General features: G+C 42.2%; 1 protein-coding gene across 5 annotated transcripts in view; it reads left to right on the top strand.

Moving 5' to 3' along the window:
• The first annotated feature begins 503 nt into the window (after window positions 1–503).
• LOC308313622 (zinc finger protein 609-like) overlaps window positions 504–18981 on the top strand; it is an 89091-nt gene continuing 70613 nt past the window's right edge. For all 5 annotated transcript variants that reach the window (XM_080760844.1, XM_080760841.1, XM_080760842.1 and 2 more), the window contains exon 1: window positions 504–1113. The gene's annotated coding sequence lies outside the window, so the exon portion shown is untranslated. The remainder of the gene's footprint in view (window positions 1114–18981) is intronic.

Raw genomic sequence — 18981 nt, 5'->3', positions numbered from 1 at the left:
GAAATGAAGGGCGGGCCCTACCTGGGCCCTCATCAAACCCTGTACTCCATATATGGCCAGTACAGAATTCATTCCATATGTTGATCTGACCCCCCCCCATGGCAAAGCGCCAGCCGCCAGCGCTCGCTCAGCAGTCTGCTGTCACGGCGGATGCGTGCACACGGCCTCATGACTTATCGCCCGTTTTACTGGTTTATTTATGTAATGTTTTAGATTTGTTTGTTTGTTGTTTTCTCATTAAAATAAATATGATTTAAATGGGAAGGGGAAATCTTATATATTTTTGTTTTATGTAGGAAAATAAATTGGGTCTTGACCCCCCCCCCCTCTCTCTCTCTGTGTTTGACAGTTCAATCCCGATCCGTTCGGAGCAGGGCCAGATGATTCTGTCCTGGATTTCCAGAGCACCGCTCCTCCTCCAGCTCCACTGACTCCACTCCAGTCAACGCAGCAACGCTGCTTGTCGGTTACATTGTATCAGAGTGTGTGTGCGATCAGACAGAGCTGAAGGGAAGGAATGGATACATAGTAGAGAAACAACACAGTGTGGAAACAAACAACTGGAGAATAAACCAAGGGATTATAAAACCCGGCGCGTGGAAAGCACCGGTACCCTGTTGGATTAAAGGAACGTAGGGGGTCCGCGGCGCTGAGGAGAGGGCTTCGGTTCGGTCGTGGGCAGAAGGATTGGAAGGTTCCTTCTCGGGTGGATCTGTGCTGTGGTGTTTTCATGAGTGTGGAAACCAATCCACGGAGTGTGTGAGTGTGTGTGTGTGTGTGTGTGTGTGCGCGTGTGTGTGTGCGCGCATGTGTGTGTGCGCGTGCATGTGTGTGTGCGTGAGCGCGTGTGTGTGAGTGAGTGAGAGAGGAGAAGTGAAGTCCTGGCTGGCCTCCTCTCCTCGTGTGGATCATGTCTTCTTAATGAGGAGTTTAATGCGTTTCGTCGTTACAAACAACACGGATTATTATAATTTTTTAGGTTGAAATCTAAGCGTGTTTACTTCTGGTGAATCCTTCCATCTGTTTCCCTATGGAGTGCACACGTCTTCATCGTTCCATTCATGGGCACACTGGGACCTATGGAATACACCAGGATGACTATTAGCTGACTCGGTAAGTATGTGGGGTTTAATGTTTAATGTGTTGACAAGTGCTGCCTGCAAGCACAGCATGTTGTAAATAAAGTGTATATATCATGGAGGAGTATAGTAACATATGTGAAGACAAGCTCATATTGTCTCTCATGTTATTATAATCTTTTCTAGCTACAGCTGTGTGTGTGTGTGTGTGTGTGTGACACACCATCATGCTACATGGCTAGGCTAAGCTAGCACTTGCTGGGAGTTAGCTAACGTTTTGTTTTTTAAAGGACCATACCAGTGTTTTGTTTATGTTTTATTGCATGCTGTTGTTTTAGACCGTTGAGTTGTTGGACTGTACTGAAGTTACAGCTGCCCAAAATATTCCACAGCACAGTTTCCTTACAATTTGGAATGCCATTTCCACCAAATCACTTTGTTTTTTCCATGAATTCCAATATGGCACGAAAATCACCATGAACTTTTAACTTACTTAACTTACTGACTGACTGATTTATGTATTAACAGTTTGCAGGGGAAAAAAGCACAGGAAAGTACAATTCAATACAAGGTCTGCTAAAATTATGTATAACCCTAGAAAGCTCTTATATGGCTTGTTTGTTTCCATTGGGGTCCTTCATCATGTGGTTGTTGTGGTGGTTTTGCACTTGGAGAGTGTGGGTCGACTTTCACATATCAGTTGCACAGTAAGTTGAATCAAATAGAAATATAGAATCATAGAAAATTATTCTCTTATCTTGTGATACTCAGGCCTTTTCTAATAATAATAACATTTTATTTGTATAGCACCTTTCATGACATGAAATGCAGCTCAAAGTGCTTTACAGAGCAAAGGAGAAAAAAAGAAAAGCGAGGCATAAAACATTAAAATAATAGCAGTAATGCAATACAGTGAGGACATGGATAACAAGGAATTTAAAAGATCAATTAAAGGCAAGAGTGTAGAAGTAGGTCTTGAGCTGTGCTTTAAAAATGTCTACAGAGGCTGCCTGTCGAAGGTACAGTGGGAGTTTGTTCCATGCCGTCGGCCGGTAGAAGCAGAAAGCTGCTCCACCGTGTTTCTTTGTTGCCATTTTTTAGGCACAGCGAGCAGGCCAGCAGTGGAAGACCTGAGGGTTTGGTATATATTTAGGCAGGCATTCATGTAGGTAGGAACCATTGAGAGCTTGAGAAGTAAAATAATTTTAAAATCAATCATAAAAACAACCGGAAGCCAATGCAGTAACAATTTATTATCGACGGCCAATACAACGTTGCATCAAAAAGAAAGTAGCATTGATCGACCTTGTAATGCAACAAATAGATCAACGTTATTTCAACCAGGTGAACGGAATGGTAGTGTGGGGAGGGAGTTGGCTTAGAATATAATGGCTCGTACACACTGCACGATATTTGCTCCGATTATGCTGTTGGGGACCATTTTTGGCGCTCACCGACAAAACTCCCGATCTGACGCAAGATCGGGCATTGATCGCTGAGGGTTTTGTTCGCTGTGTGTGAAAGGCTCTGCGAGAAGATCTAGCGCAGATAAAAGCGCTCACCGACGCCTTCCCGAGCGTTTCTGAATATTAAGCAGGGTTGATATTTTTCCTCTGTCGCCGACTGGACATCGTACAGTATGAACTGGGTTGCGATCACGTCCAGAGAAGTCCTGTATTACAGCCAATGAGAGCACAGGACAGCTGTGCTCACTGCTCACAGCACTGCTGTCTGTCGTGTCAACTGTATCGATAGATGATCAGATGATAATATATAACCTTTATTCCTTGGGTAAATCCCTGTCCTGTGTCGTACATGGTAGCTATATTAGCCCAATGTTGCTGTTAAATAGTCTATGAGGGAGAGAGAGAGACGTCCTCTGTGTCGGTCTGGCGCTCATATCACGGCATCCTGCACGTGCGTGAGATGTAAAAATTTATAAAATAAAAGCAAATGAATATCGGGTCTTGATCACATCTTGGTGAACTCTTGCAGTGTGTGATGCCTAGTCTGCGTCCAATCGTTTAGTGTGAAAGCCACAACGATATAATGACAGACAATTAAAAAAAAAGACTCCTGCAGTGTGAAATACGATCTGATGACTCGCCGACAACTTTAAAACTCCTACAGTGTGTAGGGGCGATAAGGCAGGTGCTGCTGGCTGGCTGGCTGGTCTCACTATTGTTGGTAAATACAGGTTGAAGGTTTCCAGCTGTATTCTGCTCTGTTTTGGTTGCTATGTGCCCAGATAAGTAAAGGATAATGCATGGCTAGGTGGTCATTGTTGATATATAAATCACAGACAGGTTGATTAACTGCCGACGCATAGCGAAGGTTGTTAATTACCTTGAAGGTGAATTATATATCAACAATAACCACCTTGCCATGCTTTATCCCGCTTATTACAATGGCTACTTAATACATAAATAAATAAATTGACCCAAAACAAGGTATTTCCTTTCTTACGGACCGGTATTACTTAAGTGTCGTGCTGCAGCACAGTCGGAAAACAAGGAAGTGCAGTTGATCAAATAGAATTGTTTCTCACTTCAAATGTTTTCAAAAACATATTTGAGAGCAACGTTTAGCTGTAAATTACATTGTGTGTTAGCTTACATGGCTGTCATGTTGGATACAGCAGTAAAACCAAGCCCCCAGAGCTCCCGGTCCACACTCTATCCTTTATAACTCTGAGTAAAACAAGCAGCGCAGGCTGTGCAGCAGACAGCAATCTATTATAGAGTGGAGCGGTCTGTTATCCAGAAATAACACACCGCTGAATTCAGCGACTGACCAATCAGAATCAAGCATTCAACCAAGCCGTGTAAAACATTCCAGTAGCAACTAGGTTCCTATCGGCCATCGTCTGCCCCAAAATTGCAGATTGACGATTATTCGTCATATATTCGTAGGTAGCTCACAGCGGGCCGCGTGTCGAAAAAGAAGATCTACAAGCTCTCAACACGTCATGACACGTTGAGAGTTGTTGATCTTATCCGGACTTAACCCGGGCGGAGCTGAGTCGGCTGAAGCAGATTTCACAGCGTTCGGCACATATTGCCATGTTGTCAGTCTCCTCCAAAACAATGCAAATGTCACCGATTATTGTGTGACACGATCACTATGTGAACATTGAACAAGCTGTGTTCGTGGCTGCTGGAGATGAGCTTGTTCATGGAAGATTAGTCTGGCAAACACTGGATGAGATACATGATGATTGAAACAACAGCTCTGCTGGAGTCAAATGTCCAGTCACGTGTGTGTGTGTGTGTGTGTGTGTGTGTGTGTGTGTGTGTGTGTGTGTGTGTGATCTCTTAGTAAGAAACACACGGTGTGTATCAGTGAAATCTTCTTGTAAACAATACTGCGTGTGTCAGTGAAATGTCTCTGTCGTTGCTCAGAGGCAGTCTGATGTTTTTACATTTGATCGTACAACTCTAGCAGCCACGAGTTGCTGTGTGCATGTTGTACTGTAACACAGTGGTTTTCAACCCTTTTCATATCAAGGCACATTATTTATTCTGCATTTGAGCCACAGACCACACCATTTGATGAGGTTTAGCATCGCAGACATGTCCACAATTCAATTCAATCAATTGTATTGATGTGGTACCATTAGGAGAGATAACAGGCAAACGTTGTTCAAACTTCAAAGTAACAATTCTTCTCATTGTGTAGACTTCTTGTAAATTAACTTAAGTAATGCAGATGTTTAACAATAATTGAACACATTCAGGTTGGTAACCCCTTTTGAGGTTCTTGTTGTTATCTAGTATCTACAGTATATAGCAACATTCGGCCTCAGTCCTAAATGGGGTACTGTTGAGAGTGTAAGGGTCCATTTGGTTTACTTTTACATTCTCAAGAGTTAAAGATCTAATGTGGGTCCATTTGGTTACCAACTCTCCATCATTTAGCTGGTGACCACCTGGAACACCCTCACGATTTTCCGAGGTTGCGTTGGTCTGACTCGCCCCATTACTAACCCCATCCCTCCCTGTTCCCTAACTCTAATTGCAACGCACGTAAGTGGGAGTCACAAGATGGCTGTTAACTTTAGCTACAGCTAACACCGGGACTCTACAGCGCAGGGAATGTTCCCTTTTTTAATCAATGAAGGGTGTTCCACTGCCAATGTTGTGTTCGTAATTCTCCCCGGTTAATTGTTTGACGCCGTCAGAACAGAACGCACCGCGACGCAACGCAGTCAGTGGAGATTCGGCGTAAGCTACCGTCTCATCAGAGGGTGTGGGGGTGTGGGTGTGTGTGTGTGTGTGTGTGTGTGTGTGTGACACCAGCATGCTACATGGCTAGGCTAAGCTAGCACTTGCTGGGAGTTACCTAAACGTTTTGTTTTTTAAAGCACCATGCCAGTGTTTTGTTTGTTTTATATGTTATTGCATGTTGTGAGTGCAAAACTGTAGTGTTTAACTTGTGTTTGTGATTTTATAGCGTTATATTCATCTGTAAAATAAAGAAATCTGAAAATGTAAAACATGAATTAGCATAATTGTCAAAGAAAACTAGTCAATCTATTCGGGCAGGCAACAGATTTCAGAAATAATATTTTAATTAATCAAATATTCTGATTATTGTTCATTTGCAATAGTAGCTCACCCTGTCTGCCTGTCATCTAAAACTCTGCAATAGTTCATAGTTGTCCACCTATCCAAATAGGTCCCTCATGTGTTGATGTTGAGATGTTGAGTCATTTTTAATTTGCATTCACATCATGGGAAATGTGTCCCTGTTATTTCAACTCGGATGCACTCAGAGTAGTCTGCAGGCACGCACGCATGCACGCACACACGCACGCACACACAGTGCATGAGGTCCGAACGTTTGCTCTGAATTGTTGGTTCCGATTCGTTTTATCAACATTATTCAAGTGAAATGTGTTGGTTTTATAGCACAGCAACATTGCGCTAATATAGCTGCCAATATGTTACGACGGAATTTACCCAAGGAATAAAGGTTATATATATTATCATCTGATCATCTATCTATACAGTCGACAGACAGACAGACAGACAGACAGCTGTCCTGTGCTCTCATTGGCTCATTGGCCTTCTTGGGACACGGTCGCAACACAGTTCATACTGTATGATGTCCAGTCGGCGAGAGAGCCAAATATCAAACTTGCTAGATATTCAGAAACGGTCGGGAAGGCGCCGGCGAGCGCTTTTAACGGCGCTATATCTTCTCGCAGAGCCTTTCACACACAGCGAGCAACACCTCGGCGATCAAAGCCTGTCAGATCGGGAATTTTGTCAGGCGCCAAAAATGCCAAAAAATTGCCAAAAATTTCATTGATTTCTTCATGAAATTGCCCGGAAGAATTCATGATTTTATTATATATTTTTTGCTGTTTTGAAAATGTTTTTGTTGAAAAGGTTTTGAAATATTAATACTTTAAAGCAAAATGTGAGATATGAAAAATAAAGGGACCCATTCAAATCGATCCGTGACCCAACCCTGTGTTGTCAGTGCTATCCAGTGTACCCCAGTTCATTTAGCCAGTCCTCATCAGCCAGGGCTGGATAGTATACGGTTGTTTTCTGGATAATGTTCATGACATTTATTATTGACTAGAAGCTCGACCGGCCTGCGACTGGTCTCGCATCTAACGCCACGTGTTTGTGTCGCAGTGCGATCTGCGTTGAGATGCACACACATTGCCACACTTACTGTGGGGTGTGTTTTCCATGCTGGCCAGGTTGTGTTGCTGTTGTTCCGTGTTGTTTCTCCGTGGATGTGGTGTGTCCGTCCACGTACATTCTCAGGCCAGCGCATCACGCCAGGGAAAACTGTTTCACTGCGGTTGTGGGAAATCCCCACCCGCGGTGGGCAGGGCGTTGCTATGGAGGAAAGGCCTGCTGTGATTGGCCAGTAGGCCAAATAGCTACCCTCTCCTGATTGGCTGAACTTTTGTCACCTAGACACCTATCTGAAAATGTATTTTCTATTTATTAAAGAGCTGGAGAGACATGGAGACCACTGTTACTGAACAAACACTCTATAGCAATGATTACGAGAATAAAGCATGCAAAGGCCGCAGCTGAAACAGAAGCTAATGGCTATGGAGAATGAGACACAGTGCTAGCAACTGGAGTGGTTAAAAAAACCCGTCAAGAGCGCCCCACGCATTGAGCACAATTAATTAATCAGGACGAGTATACCTGTCAACGGGATCAAATGTGTTAAGCAGAAATTGAGTAATTATTATAGTTATATTAAAACAACACATTTGCTTTAACCCATTTTGGGCAGGAACCCTTTTTGGTGTTTTAAACATTATGTTATAATTTAGCTATTGAAAAATAGCAGATCTACAAGCTCATAGCTTGATTTAGAAGATTTATTTTTTATTTTTTAGGTCAGGCCTAAATGGGTTAAAATAAATAAATCAATGGTAGGAAATCTAGTAATATATTTGTTTGGAAGTCTCTCCATGACAAGGAGATTATGTTGTCAGAGTGAGTATGATCTATTATCCAGTCATCTACTGGCAGCTCAGCAGTTCATGACAAACTAAGATAGGATGTAGGCGAGCTAGCCCACATCCTAAAACCTCTCCAAGGGATCTTACAACCTTTTTATTGCAGCAAATTAGGTCAGATAAATCTAAAGTACTGTTTCTTTTACAGATTAGTTAGCCTATTGATTTCTGTGTTTTGTACTGTTGCAAAATGGCTAAAAGAAGTGTTTGCCAGCCTACTGTTGAGAGTTCTTATGAGCATATTTACCCTCTCTCTTCCTAAAGCCTGACTCATACAGATATTTAGTATGCCACAGCACTTTGCAACTGGAAAGTCATAAACATAAACATAAAGGCTCAGGGGTAGAGTGGCTGTATCATGGTAACCACAAGGTTGCCAGTTCGAACCCGTGCTCCCCCAGAGTTGGTGTCGAAGTGTCCTTGAGCAAAACACTGAACCCCTCATTGCTCCTGATGTGTTGGTTTGTACCTTGCATGGTTTCTGCCGCCATTGGTGTATGGATGTGTGTGTGAATGTAATCTATGTAATGTTTATCTTGGATAAAGGCACTATATAAATGCACCATTTACCATAAACATTACAATCAGTGTTGATTGTTTGTGGATTAGTCGCCCGGGTTGCGCTGCACTCCAAAAATAACACCTTCGCAAAATCACCACGCCTCATTTAAATGCACAAGGTCGTCGCTAGTTCATGCTCTAGGGTGCGTCTCGGGCAAGATACCGTATCGCTGGCGCAATCAGTTATCGTGTCTAGTGCTAGCCACACAAGATAGGGCCCTCAATCTTGATTTGAACAAGTGTTGTTAACAACCTGTTAGTCATGGAGCGTAACTCAGTTTCGGTTCTGATCAATCAGCAGTTGTTTCCATGTTGGCACTGACTATTTGTATTGCAATTTGTATATGTCACACATTCCTCTTAGGAGCTAACAACCATGTCAGAACGTATATGTCACACATTCCTCTTATAACTACCATGTCAGAATGACAATGCCTTTTTGAAGCCTTGTTTGTTTGGCTGGTCTGTGTTTAGCAGCAGCAGCAGCTGGAACAGTCAGCCTAAAGGCAGTTTATTTGAGGTTAATGGTTGTCCAGGACATGTGCCCCCGTTAGTTAGACATTCACAGTGCAGCAACTGAACTGGCCACGACATCAATAGCAGTTAATCAGTGAATCAGCACTAGGTAATGTAATGGTTACGAGGAAGTGGCTGATAGTGTTTGAGGATGGTTCTGAAAGTTTAACTCCAACTAGGGATGGAGCTTGTTATGTTTTGTTAACATAAATTATGCCTTGGATGTGTATACACATCTTTCATATCAAAACCACGGGTGCTAAAGACATGTATAGGCATTTCTTTTCTTCTGCACCATACTCCACATGCTCACTGCCGTTCACTTCCTTGTTTATGGCTCCAAAAGAATAGCTTGTAACTCCTAATCTAGGGAACTCTCTGTGGTTTTGACCAAAAGGACAATGTTCCTGTCTTCATTTCTGACTTCAGCATGCCTCTCGTTTGGACTATAAATGCTTCGAGAGAGACCTTAGTGTGATCAGTGCGATGTAAGAATGGAATATTATACCTCCTGGTTTTGGGGGGCAACGGAAGGCGGGGCTTTTCAGAGTAAAATCTGCTATATCTGCTCTATTCTGCTGGCACTCTAGCGCTTTTATTTTGAAGAATTCCCCAGCAAAAAAGTATTTATAACGAGCACCTTATCCCTTAAATATATTTTTTATCCCACGATTTTGTAACCCATTTTTCACCCCTGTGTCAATCATTTAATGTGATCCTGGGCTCTACACACCCTCCACCAACCTAGTCCCCATATATGGGGGACAAGGGGAGAGCAACGGACTTGAACTCATGCTTCTTTCATGCCTGAGTGTCCAAGTTGCTCCTTTACACCTGACAGGGGGGAGTTTCCCTGGTTGGACGTAGCACGTGGAAGGAACTCGTTATTCCAACCAGTTCCTTTCCCCTCCATCAGGCGCCCCGGCTGGCCAGGGGGAGGCAGTTTAGTGACCAGGATTACTGCATGTTTTTTGTGAGGGTACCTACCCTAGGGGACATGAGGAGAACATGTGAGGGTACCTACAATAGGGGGACACGGGGAGAACATGCGAAGTCCACACAGAAAGGCCCTTTCGCCAACCCCGCCTTCGGGTATGGGCACTGATGACGCGGAGGAGGAAACACGCCGCCAGCGCCCACAGTGTCCCGAGCGGGAATCGAACCCAGGACCTTCTAGCTGTGAGGCAACAGCACTACCAACGAGCACCTTATCGAGCCAGGGTTTTATTGAGCCCACTATTGAGCTTTTTCTATTATTTTGTGGAAAGACTTTTTTTCATTTATTTGACAGTCACCACTCAACCCGGTCTCACCCAAACACGGTGAAATAGCACGGATTGGCATTTCATGATATTCAGAAGGAATACAAAAGACATATTATATTCCTTAATCAAATAGTTTTTTGACTATTTGTGATACAGGGCCAGGCAATGGCATCTTTGTATGAGAAATATAATCAAATGAAAAGTGCACTGTCTTGTTTGTCACATCACATGCAAAAGCAGAGACGTTTCAAATAATTTGGTTAGTTATTAACTAAGTTTAACTGACTAATTTCCTAACGGTGATTAATTGATTAACGATTAACTATTTACATCCCTAGACGGAAGGCAAGTGACCTTTTTACTTGCGGAAAATAATATTGAAAAAATGGTTAATGTGAGTGCCGGCCCGTCACTTTAACCCATTTAGGATTCTAAAAATGCCTTCTAAATCATGACCTAATTTTTCGGAAGAACTTCAAATATTTATTCAAAAATTACAAAAACAATATATGTTGCTATAATACTATACTGTACATAGCAACAGGAACCCCAAAAGAGGTTCCCGGCCTAGAGTTAAAAGCGTAATTTTGTTTACCCGGACAGCGCTGGTTGGCAGGCATCAATACACTTTAGACCACACAAGCGCACTTTTGTGCCAGCATGGGTGATTAGATTTATTTCTTGATCGCCTCTTGTCTTGATTGTTTAAACATGACGGCATGGGCCGCCCGCTATGCTCGATATGCTACACCCAAAGCTTATTGATTACCGGGTACTCAATAACAAGCTTGATAAGCTCAAAGCTTATTGTTATCGAGTTTGTTTGAGTATAGGGTTTCGAGCTCCATCCCTACCTCCAAATGGGCTTTGATCTCAGAAGTTGTCACTTTTTTCCAGCCCTCATGAGTTTGCAGGTCTTTAGTCCACTCAAAGTTATGCTAAATATTCCTGGTGTTATATTATAGTCCTTGAAAATTGAATAGAGTAGTAGTAACACATGGAAATACACTATAAAGCAATGAATCATGTTTTACCGGTTTCCTGTGAGATATGCCTCCTAGGGCTAACATCCTTCTATGGGTCACAGGTTTTGGTATAACGGCCGCGACCCGTTCACTGGAGTGTTGTAGCTTTTTAGTACACCTGTATGATTTTTCTACACCGGTTTTGGACACGTGGATCGTTGTCCCGGCTGTTTAAGTGAATGTTCTGCCAGCCTCCCTGTGTTGGCTGATCTGAGCGAGCGGGAGGGTTGTAGGGTCCAATCAGACTTTAGTTTGAAGATATGGGGGTGCCATACCTTTGCCATACCAACTTTAGCTAGATGAAATGAAAGGCTCAGCTAATGCTGTGTTCAATTTGTTGTTTTTACTACGCATACGCACCATTTGTGAGTTATGTGCACCCCTGTAGTTGTTCAACAGAAGTCTGGTCTATGTCTATTATTAATCTGTTTAGTTACCCAAAGTGCATCTCGTGGAGAAGAGCGTTGATTGGCTGTTTCTGTGTCCATGTCTGACCGTGTTTAACCTGTCCAATAATGTTTAGGGGGACATTTAGCTCAGCTTTGTTGAGATTGCAATTTTTTTGCTGTGCCAATGTTTTTGTCCATCAAAACAAAACACTGATGCTGATATGAATAAAAAATAATGGTAGTGAAAAGTGCATCTAAAGAGGAACTACAGTATGCCTCCATCCTACCTGGTTTAATCAACGCTGCTGTCCGTGTCGTTTTCTGCAACTGTATTGTGGCTGCTTGCAAGGAATATCATTTAGATGGCACCACGAGATGAAGCATGGCCTTCTCTTTTAAAGAGTTTTTCCACCTGAGACGGAGCTAAAGCTTGCAGCACTGTCAGCAGGTGTGTGTGCAGCAGCAACAACAACTTGTCATGCCACTCCACCAGCACTGCACTCCGCTGCTCGATTGTCTGTGCCTGGTATAGTGTTCACTCTCAACATGTGCATGACTTCCTTGTGATGCATTGTGAGCTTGTAGATCAGCTATTTCACTATTATAATATAGTTAAAGGGCCACACATTCTGCAAAAACAAGTGAATAAAAGTATTTTGAAATCAATTCTGTATAAGACAGGCAGCCAGGTGGCCAGAATAGGGGTAATGTGATCGAATTTTCTGGAGCCTGTTAGGAGGCGAGCTGCAGCATTCTGAATGAGTTGTAACAGGTTGATGGATTTTTTTGAGAGGCAGGAGTATAGGAATTACAATGGTCAACACGAGAGTAAATGAGGGGGGGAGGGGGGGGGTGTGAGGGATGGATAGCTATGTTTCGAAGGTGGTAAAATGAAGACTGGACAGCTTTTGTTACGTGACCCTCCAGGGAGAGGTCGGAATCCAGAAAGACACCCAGGTTTCTGGTTGCAGATATATTAATATATATATATTATATATATTATATAATATTAGGACGTAGGGGGCAGCGGCTAATTTCTAAACGTGCTCTGTCAGATGGTGGGTCAAATATTAGTACTTCAGTTTTGGATTTGTTTAATTGAAGAAAGTTGATTGTCATCCAAGCCTTGATGTCGGCTAGGCATGAGTGCAGTATGGCTATGCTGGAAGTGTCGTGTGGATTGATGGGGAGATCATTGGCATAGCAGTGAATTTAGATTGTTTTTCTAAATTGCTATGCCAGTAGTAGTAGTAGTAGGATCATCATCATCATCATCGGTGCTAGCAGCAGCTCTAGTACCAATAGTGCAGCAGTCTCACTGGTAGTTGCAGTCTCAGAAACACACTGTTAGTGTCACCTGCTACATTAGCTCTAAAATGTACACTTTATTGATTTTTTGTAATTTTAGTTGGTAACTACCTAACCAATCATTTTTGCCAGGAGATTTTCCTGAAGAATATTTATCTACAAGCTCAGCAACATATTTTTGTCCTAATGACAAATATATAGCGTACATTTGCAAACAGTGATGCTGATTAGTCCACGTTGTTATCCACGTAACATTTGTGCAACATGAGCCAATGCCAATATGCTATATTAATATTTGAACTTTTCAAAGGCAGAATAATTTACGACCCACAGATTTAGGGAAGAAAACGTAATCATATCAGCAATTTAACTTCTCACCGTCACCGAGTGCTAAAATGGAGGATGAAAGAACACACTTTTGGTTGGTTACACTGAGCAGGGTACATATGACGTTTTGCCCAGGCTGGGCTGTACTATATTGATTATTTGTAATGTGATCGTTCAACACATTATTTTGAAATTGTACTGGAAACCGAAGTAGCCAAGCAGCAGCCATGAAAATTATCCAGGTACTATTGGACAGGCTGACTGGCTGCTCTGCGAGTACAAGCCGTTGACGGTCATGTTATTATTGTGTCAACAATATCATGCATAACGAGACCTGTGCATGAACACGGCCATAGGTTTGGTGGTCTTACTAGCTATAGAGGGTTTAAGAGATTAAACTGAAGTGACATTGATCAATTCCAAATATTATCACAGCGTTCTGACTGAGGCACCCCTGGACTTGTGTCGGGGCACTCTAACCTCATCTACACTGCCAGCGATGCGAGCGAGCAAACGATGAAATAACGACCACAGTCGTTACACCCCGACCCAAAAGAAAGTTCTCGCCCAATAACTTTTCCAATTCCCATCATTTAACATGCTCAGGCGCTTCTCCTTAGTACATCAAGGCAACAAGACTACTACAAAACTACAAAAAACTGAATTTGAACGCATAGTTGAACAAAATGCATTTCCGTCTATAACCAAAAATGGGCACACACCCCCATGCTGCAAATATAATTTTAAAAGAACATTTGAACAACATGCAGGTTCTTTGCATTACAGCAAAATTCTAAATGACCAATAAATAAATTATATCACGATTGGAATCACCTGCCATAAAATTACATAAAAAGGACCCAATTCACCTCATCTATTTACGTGTGGACATGCTTGACCAATCACAGGATAAACGGATAAAACTAATTAACTTTGGTACGTCGAATTACACATAACCCTTCTCACTTTAGAATTAATTTTAATATGCCAAATAGACCAAAATCAAACTGGTTCAGATCGTGATCGTGTGGTTATGCCAAATAACCTCTCTCTCGTTAGAACTAGTTGAACACTACACAGTCCAATGCTGAAGCTGCCCTAAGCTGGAACTGCAGGCGGGCGAAGTACATGCACGAGCATAAGAGCGCACAGCTGCTGGAGTTTAACACAGAGCACTCGTTCATGAATCGATTCAGGCACGTTCAGCGAGGCATGGAAGTAGAGCGTTCAAACACCATGAGCAAAGTGGCGTTTGAACGGTATTCACTTTTTCCTGTAACCCATTAGTCTTTGCGTTTGTGTGTGCATAGTTGCATACGTTCCTCTTTCTCTTGCTGTGTTGCCAGTTTTGCAAGAGAAACAAGTGACCAGGTCTATGAAAACAACCACACATGAAAATAGCTGATCTACAAGCTCACAGCAACACATTGTGAAGTTGAACATCTGTTCTCAAAAACACATTGAGAATAAGTCGAAATATTTTGAATATTTGTAAACATTTTAAAACTCAAAATATGTTCAGATGGATGTCCGTGGACAATTACATATTAATCTGGGGTTCCTTGATGTGAAGAAATGTGGAAGTAAGCCCAAATAAGCAACAACTACTGTACACTTTAGAATCAAGCCCCCAAAAAAACATCAACCAGCTACTACCAATAATGTATTTGCAAGTGACTTTACAGAAAAAAAGGTTGCTTATAATAAGCAGACATGGCAACGCGGCCTGAAGGAAGCAAAGCACACACACAAGGAGCCTCAGTGCCTTGGCGGGGGAAAACGTGGATATTGTTGATTTTGATAGCAAATTTGGATTTAGTTTCAGTCAGTCTTTTGAATAAAATGTTTGTTTGTTTGAGCCATATTTTAGTAATCTGAAAAGGTGTAGTTTTAGTCTAGTTATAGTCGACTACACATTAGTCGAGTTTATCTACGTCTGATTTTGTCGACTAAAATGTAATTTGCCTTCGTAATGGCTGATTTTACACTTGGTTGCATGGTGAAAACGGCGATCTATAAGCTCACAATGTGTCGCGCTTGTATACACGACACTTGGCAAAGCCGGATGCACTGCGGTGCGTTCGACCCCATAACCCCCGCGGGGGTGGTGGTCCCTCCCCCCCCTCCCCCCTGGTTGAATCACCATGGCCTCCTCTGTGTCAAATGGTTGAACCTCAAATATGTGTGTGAGTGAATGTATATCGCTACACATACAGATTCTATGGCAAACTGCTTCTCAAACTCTTTTGGCTCAGGTCACCCCTGTAAGTAAGTCTTTTCATTCACGGCACCTCCTGAATTCCATTGCTACTTTATAGCACGTTTATGTCATATTTTTTCTCTTCTGAAAATATGTAAATTCCCCCCCCCGGCTGAGATACAGTACATGTCCCAAGGAAAACTTGGATCCATTTATATTGTAGGACAGGCTGGAAATAACTTTACACTGGGGTGGAAATGAGCCAAAAATAAGCTTGTGGCATGTGGATCCACTATTTTTGGCAAAGCGATTTAGTGTATTTGAAAAAAGAAAAAGCTTAGCTCAGTTTAACTCAGTATCTACTATCGAGGGTCTAAGTGGGTTTTTTTTTCAGATTACATCTGGCCACAAAAGTTCACAGGATCTACTGAATGGCAAAGTCAATTCAATGTTATTTAAAGTAATTTAATGCAATCAGATAGGACTTTTATGTTTGGATGTATGGGCTATCAAGGCCAAAAAGTAGTTTTTTGCCACTCAGTAGGCATTCCCGCATAACTTCTGGGTATGATGATGATATCACACGCATACCCTCTATTATAGCGCCACCAGGAGGCCACAACCTGACCTACCCTGGTGGAAACCTGTGCCTTTATCTACTTTATCTAGTGTTTGACCTGCAACTGAACCCTGTTGAGGTCTCTCCCCCCCCCCCCAAGCTGGGTTGAAAATGCAACGTATCACGGCCAGAAAGCACAGGCGTAAACGGCACTTGTGTCACGGCCTATGACTTGGCGACTAGAACTGCCCACAAAGCTATTTGCATTGTGGGTGGGTTAATAGATGTCAGACTTTGGCGCTCTATGACACATTAATTCATGAGGGATTGAGGGTGTTGAAAGGACTTCTGCTTCCCATCACCTGCATTGGCTCTGTGTTTCTATTTTGGTAATCGGCTCAATTACGCCTACGTGGAGGTTACTGCCTGGTTCTGTAGGCGGAGATCTGTCTTTAAACGGTGAAAGAAAATGTGTTCCTTAAGCCAGATTCTGCACATTCAATTAAGTAGTGTAATTGCTGTTTTTATTGGGTTTATGACTCTACTGCAATCAGTTATTGGCCAGCTCATCCAGGGCACTCACTGCCTCTTGTCTCTTTATTGACTAGCAACCTTTCCATGATGTTTTCTGCTTGCATTATGATTATGTCACTATGACTTCTACACTGAGATGCTCACAATTATTTGAGCTAAGTAAATATTTCATTTAGTTTTCTCCATTTTTGTCATCTGAAATGTTTTAGTTTTAGTCTACCTTTAGTCAACTAAATATCATATGATTTTTTTTGGTCTGATTTTACACTGCTAAAAATAGCTGATCTACAAGCTCACAGCATGTCACGCATCGTGAGTGATGTGTTGTGAGCTTGTAGATCTACTATTTTGAGCTTGTAGATCTGCTATTTTAAGAGTGCAACACATCCGAGCTCAACCGAACATAAATTTACTTTGTTTATTGTTTTTTTTCCACAGAAGCATTATTTAAATACTGAGTTTGAAAAATAATAAATGGTGACATTAACAGCTTCTCTTAAATAAACCCCACAAGTATGACATAAAAGAGTAAACACATTGAATTTTCACCCCAGAGAAAAAGGACAACAGAAAACAAGACAAACAAACCTTAAATACAAGATCAGTAAAAGTTGAAAAATATAAGGCAGACAAAAACAGACAAAACAACAGTACACAACATCCTATAAACAATCACAGGTACATGATGCATCCATAATCAGCATTACATCACAGCAATCCAATCACAGTATAAGCTACTTTTAAAACAAAAGTCCAGCAGACCTCACTCATCCCCAAGCAGAGACGGATTCAAATTCTGAATGAATTGAAAGAATGGACCCCATATCCTCCCAAGGAAGAACCATTCAAGGAGAGTCTAATCTTCTCCAGTTTTACACAGTACAAGGTGTCCCTAACCTAAGTGTGAGAAGGGGAAGTGGGCGATTTCCACCAGTTGGTCAGAATTAGTCTCCTAGCTAACAGAGTGACAAAGGCCAAAACATCCCTCTCTGGTTTAGAGAGCAACGGTACTGAGGGAAAAACACCAAACACCTTAAATTGACTTTTAACATAAACATGAAATATCTTTTAATTCTACTGGATCTCGTCTCCACTAGTCCTTCCCTAACATTTTAGTCTAGTTTTCATTTGTTCATTGTTCAGAATTGTCAATATATTGAGTTTCACTCATAGTTTTTATTTTGTCGACAGACATTTCTTATTATAGTTTTAGCTGGCGAAATCAGCGCTGGTCCAAGTGAAGTTCTCATGTCTTTGGTTACAAGTGCAAGTCAAGTCTCAAATACCTTACAGTTCTAGGCTATTGAGTGTTCTATGGCATGCAATCCAGTCTGTGGGCACGTTCGGAAATACCGCATCGGAGCGCACTCGACTATTTGTTTGCATTGCCCAGTGCGTTCGGTGCACTATTTCCGAACGCGCCCTGTGTCACACTCTGTGCCCTGATAGCCATGCCTAGGTCGCCTCCCTTATGTTTTACCCTTGTTTCCCTGGTGATGTTTCCCCTCCCCCTCCGTGCTGTGTGAGACTGATTACTGAACATTGACCCCCGTGCGCCCAGGTGCGCTGATGCTTCTGTTATTTCTTCTGTTATAGACTTCTGACGTTTTTGTTTGCTTCGTGATAACCAGTGTTTAGGTGTCTACTTCTCTCCTTGGGTTCCCAGGGTGGGAGAAAGTTGTGCCCTGTGAGGTGTGTTGTATTATTATTATTATTATTATTTCAGTAAAAGCGTATTCCTTGGTCTCTCTCTCATTATTGGGTCCTCATATTATCCCGGGTCAGTGCCCGACCAGCCTCGGAAACCCAGACGTTTTTATTTCCAGGGAGGAAAAAAAAGTCTGGGTTGAGTCCACTTCAATTCAGCATACAGTGGCGCAAATGTCGCTCACACTCTGCTGATTTCTGATCGTCTGCACCTTGTTAAATTGACGCACGCACGCGCGCGCACACACACACACACACACACACACACACACACACACACACACACACACACACACACACACACACACACACACACACACACCTCTCTCTCTGTTGCTCTAATGAAATAGTCTCATGTCACGCAGCTGCGTCTAGATTCTCGTGGTGGACCCTGCCGGGAGCTGCCTATGCCATAAAAAGCATAGGTGGGTTCCAGTCTAGTGCCCGACAGTCTGCTTAGATAAAATGTTAAAACATTGCATAGCTGAGATTATGTATATGCCCGTGTATGTTAGTCTGTGTGTCTGTGCACAGCTAACAGCAAACTGCTGGACCAATTTGTGTCAAATTTTGCATGCACACTCCCAGTAGGACCAGGATGGCGCTACCGTCTTACATTTTCCAATTTGCCTCATGGTTGCACCATACCAGGCCACTGTCCGTGACTCCGTCTGTATTCTCATAGAAATACATTAGTGTATATATTAGTGTTGATTTTGACAGCAAATTTAGATTTTAGTTTAGCCATAGTCTTTGGAATGAAATAGTGCTGCACGATTCTTGCTCATATGCGAATCTCGATTTTCCTCCACAAGAATTGAGATCACGATTCTCTCACGATTCCGATTTTTATTATTATTATAAAAACAAAAACATAAGAGTAACTAAAATTAATTGGACAGCCAACTAGTGCTGCACAATTCTTCACAAAATTAGATTGCATAGGTGTCTGAATCTAGATCTCGATATATAACTGTTTCGATTGATTGCGCAGCACTAGAATGAACCGTAG

This window comes from Protomyctophum bolini, assembly GCF_963924005.1.
Source record: "Protomyctophum bolini genome assembly, chromosome: 1".
Classification (NCBI taxonomy): domain Eukaryota; kingdom Metazoa; phylum Chordata; class Actinopteri; order Myctophiformes; family Myctophidae; genus Protomyctophum; species Protomyctophum bolini.
This window is presented reverse-complemented; position numbering and strand designations above follow the sequence as displayed.